The following is a 5,151-nucleotide window of genomic DNA, read 5'->3' on the forward strand; positions in this document are numbered from 1 at the left end:
AAGATGAAAGAAGTCTGGCATTGGCCTCCCAAGGTGTCAGGTAGGTGCTCTTCTCTTCCACCTGGAAGTGGCATACAGGTCATGCTAGACCACCTCCAGCAGAAGTAAGGGTTGAACTCTGCTTTTTAAAGTGGAAAAAAACCATGTAATTCTCACCAAATTGTGCACACAGAGGCAGTAAAGTGCAAACTGTGCTGCTTCTTCTCTGCGTTAAATAATCTATGTCTGTATTTTACAGAAGTGTTTTAAGAAAAAGCTGCTCAGTTGTGAAAGGAAAAACATATATAATTGCATGTTCCTAAAGATTCTTCTGGTACTCTCAGCACCACTGTCAGGGACATCTTGAAATATATCTAAGCTCTTAATATTTCCAGGAACCAGCTGATACAGAATTTTGAACCCCATTGCTCTCAAAATCACAAAGAAGGTCACAAACCACACTCAGCCTCCTTTTCAACCACCTTCCAATCAATCCTTTTTTACTCCATCAACAAAGAACTGCCCACAGACAGGATACCTCTTCAACAATTGCTTCAATTACCACCCTGCTGATGCATTTAGGGTCACAATCCTGCTCTTGCAGGTATGACTGATCCTTTTATAATAACATTTAAATTTTGTTTTGGTGACCATATGAGTGCTTTGATCACTCGTTCCCAACACACACAAATGGGATGCCTGTCACAAGACACTGTTTCAGCTTTTGGGTCTTTGTCTTTGGTACCTGTGGTCTTGGCAGATTTTTTCAGCGCTTTTGCCTCAGGCATTTTTGCAATCTGGCATGTCAGCACCTACTAGCTTTAGCAACTTTGCAGCCTTGGCTTATTGCCTCAAAGCTTTGGCATGAGTCTGCACTGTGGCATCCTTTCAACTCCAAACCTACTTGCTTCGCAGGTTTTCTTTGTTTCTTTTTAGGATGTCAGCAACTGCCCAGACCCTAGGGGGAAGAAAGACTGATCAGCAAGTTCAAACAGTGTCTGTGCAGCAGAAAGATGTCTATCACAAACGAGCACGTTCACTATATCACTTGCTCTTCTGTGTAAGCATGCCAGATATTGCACATGCTCAGGTACCAAGAGAAATTTTTCCAGGCCTTCTGCAAGATTATCCCTATACTTCTTCTGGGAGCCTGTGATGATCAGCTGGAGAAAACCCTGGCAAACTTCATAGTCCCGGACTGTTAGAACACTTTGTCTCCATACTCCAGCGGGTATAGTTTCCACCATCAAAGTATTTTCTCTTTCACCTCTCTTCAAAGCCAAGAAAACGCATCACATAGAGATAGCCGTTGGGTTTAAAGGTTGGTAGTTCAGGGTCACAAGTGCTGATTCAGCAGATGAGCTGCTTCCCACAACAACCGCCAGGAGACAATCAGGTGTCCTTTGTACTGCCTCCATTAAAATACTCCTTTTCAGGTAGCATCACGTTTGCATTATATTCAGGGAAATTAACCTAAGAAGTCTTAAAATGGAAGAATCCACAATGATGAGTTTACTCTGAAAATCCATGTCAGCAACTGTCTTCAGTGATGGCTTGAGTTCTGGTGCAGCTGGAAGATTTCTCTGTTAGAAATGCTCGGCTGTTGTGAGCTGCTGATTGCCACCTGTTTTGTCCTGCAACTCTTCTCTCAAAGGACTTTGCATAGCCAACTCAGTAATCCAGACTTCAGCTCATCAGAAAAGCAGAAATGTGGAAAAAACAGGTGATGCCTAAAAACAAGGAAGATACTCTTGCTACCATGTATCTCTCTATAGCCAAGGAAGTTGAATCCGGCCTTTCCCAGCAATTTAGAAGCAACTGGCTTTTTCAGTAGATTTTAATGGGTGTTGGATCTAGAATCTGTTTGCTTGGAATCTGCAGATCCACCAGAAACATTTCAAAGATCACACAGAATTACCAGGAATTCTTCTGTCAAAGTTTCCTCAAGGAAAACACAGTTCCTTCCCAAATAAAATGAACTGGCAGTTTATTTACAAATCTGAAACACTGTGGATATCCTTCATAAAAAAGGCAATCCTTGAGATATTTTAAAATGTGATTTTTCTGAGGGTTTTTTCCAGTGGATATTTTGCTGAGATGAAATTTGCTAACAACTACAACAATATGCAGAGAAAGAGGAAAAATAACTTTTGCCAACATCATGTACAGTATGCTACACATAAAAAGAAAAGAAGCAAAGTAAAAAGTAGTGCCATGACTTCAATAATCAGAACCTTCCCTTTAGCATCTAAGAAATGACAAGTAAGAAAGTTCTAATATAGGAGAGGATTTTTATTTGCATTTCTTAACAATAAGGGTGGTTTATACTCCACCTGGTGTCTTTTCTCACATCATCTTTTATGGGCTTCTCTCAGTGACAAGTACCTTTGTACAAAGGTTTCCTCCCCCTTTCTCCCCCTTCTCTGGTTCTAACTCTCTAGCAGGCTTCAGCATACAAACACAATGGGAGCATTGAAAGGAAGACAGTGGGACACCTCCTTTGATCTTGTGTTCTAATAACTTGTGTACGTTTGTGTCCAAAAACAATGTTCCAAGGCTGTGAGGACTGCTGCTGCCGAAAAGAATACTCATCACAGGGGTGGTGGAATAGTTAAACTGTATGCGGGAGAGTAAAGTACTGGCCAGTAGTGTAAACAGCAGACTGTAAACTGCTAAATGCTCCGATGACTGAAAAGGACCCCAATCCTGACAGCTGACAATATAGACAACATATGTCTGTTCAAAGCATGGCACTGAGGGTCACCATTAAATAATACAATTCCCTATTACTTTTCATATCCATTCTAGAGGATACTTATTGCATATCAACAAAGGAAACGCCACTTGCATTAAAGCAAACGGCTACTGTCAGATAGGCCATCTGAGCTCCTCTGCTCTACTGCTGCTTGGAGTTTTTTTAAACTGCAATGGATTTGGTTTCATTTTTCAATTTGTAATTTGCTATTGCTTTTCTTTCTAAGAAAAGGGTGTGAAAAAATAACTGGCATGAGAACAGAGTAAGATTAGTCAGACCTTACACACAGCACACTGCTTGTGTAAAGTCACTTCTGACAAAAGTGGCAACCCACAGTGAGGACTGAAGGAAGGAGAAAGTTGCTTGATCACCATCATATTACTTACAGCTATGGCCTGGTAAAGTCTTACACACTTAGTTATACTGTGACATGTTGACAAAGCTGTGAACTTTGGAAAGAGAATGTAAGAATCGGGATCTGCACCTATATTTTGTATTTAGGTTCCATCTCTGGGACCAGCAGATTTTACAGACTTTGACAGACACCCAGGCCCGATTTTCAATATGATAGCCTTTGCAAAACTCTCATGAAACATGAAAGGCTTGAATTCAACGTGTGTTCATTCAGCACAGCATTTCTACGTTTGTTTTGCTTGGGTTTTTTTAAAAAGCATAAAGTTGGTATAGTAAGCAGGGTTGGTGCTGGGCTTACAAATAAGTAAGTGTAAGAACTGTTTAACTTAATAGATATCTGAAAAGGATAAAAACTGTTAGCAAAACTACCTTTTAAGGTCTGTGTGAATTGTAACAATTCCAAAGTGTTTTGGCAAACTCACTCATAACCATATCATACTGGGAAAGAAAACTTTACTCTAAAAATATGCTTGGGCCACCACGTCACTGTACAAATCTGGCACCAGTAACTTGCCACAAGTATTTTGTCATTCTTAAATAAACCTGGCTATAAAAGAATGCCTTCTTTTGAACATACGGCAAAAGAAACCTTCAGGTCTATTTGTAAGTTGCTTACACGTGGAATCTTTGGTTACTATTGATTTCCCCCAGAGATGCTCTGCTTGCACTAAGGAATGGTGTTGACGCAAAGCTTGTGATGCAGCAGGCATGCAGCGACTGATAGAGGTGAGGAGCGGTGGCAAAGACAACAGCCATTCTCCATTTAGTATGTGTGTTTCTGCTCCACTGAACACAGAGCAGCCCCTGGCTGCCTGCAGCCTACAGACAAGTCTTGGTGATGAATTACACAAGACTTAAACAGAAAAGATCCAAAATGTTAACTACAGGTTCTCTGTAACTTCATCCAAGGGGCACATAAAGCGTGGTCCTAGCCCCATGCTCAGCATTTGTGCAGCTTACCAAAGCTGTTGAATCAGCAATAGAGTCGTTTCAGACATGGACCTAGGGAGGTGGAGGCACGCAGCAGAAATGAAGAGTGTGTTAGCACTGCCCAGCACCACACACGCACACGCCAGGTGATGAGACACAGACTGAGTCCTGCATGCACATTCCCTGCAAGGAAAACAGGAATCACTGATGCAGTTTGGCTATACTGGTGCAACCAGCACAGCACAAACAGCTCGATCTAAAGGGCCCTTGTTGTTTACCTATTTTCGCTAGAATTTGCTGTGAAAAGCAGCTTTATTTTCCAAATTCACTTAGTTTTTTCTTACAAGATGCATCCAATGGAACCACAAGACTGGCTCATACAGGTAAGACGCTATCTTAAATGACCTTAAAACCAAAGCCTTCTTCACTCCTACAAGGAAACTTCTGAAGTCCTGGCAGATGGACAAATATGAGATGACTAAGTAAACTCTTTGAACATTTAATTTATACTTCTCTGTTTTTTTTTTTCTTTTTACCATTAACTGTCAGTGTTAAAAGACTTTGCGTCTATCCAGCACGTTGCACGTTGACCTAATTTGTGTGCTGTATACATGGCCTCTTCACTGTACCTCTGCAAGATTGTCTTGTGGCATTAATGACATAATTATTGCATTCAGATAGCTGCGCTAGTTTGAATGAAGTGAAGATAACCCATGGAGATCCACTTTGCTGCTCTGCTCCACACTCCATGTCCTTTTGCATTGTGTATTTTCAAATACATGACAGAAGCTACAGGAATTCTGGGATTTGCATAAAACTAACAAGCCCCCAATTCTTCTCCTGGCATTCAGTAATTTTGCCACGGTAGTTTTGAACTAGTGCCAGATCGCATCCAACCAAGACAGCATTTCTGCCAGCGCTCTGCAAAGGCAGGGTACATCATAGCAGGCCTTCCCTTTTGCCTCTGTTCTGTCAGCAGAAGGTCAGGCAAGCGAAAGACCTCTGGCACATTAACCACACACCCTGTACTTGTCACAGCATTACCTACTGCCCTCGCTTGCGGGAATTTCTTG

This window comes from Charadrius vociferus, unplaced genomic scaffold (assembly GCF_000708025.1).
Source record: "Charadrius vociferus isolate BGI_N301 unplaced genomic scaffold, ASM70802v2 scaffold475, whole genome shotgun sequence".
Taxonomy (NCBI): domain Eukaryota; kingdom Metazoa; phylum Chordata; class Aves; order Charadriiformes; family Charadriidae; genus Charadrius; species Charadrius vociferus.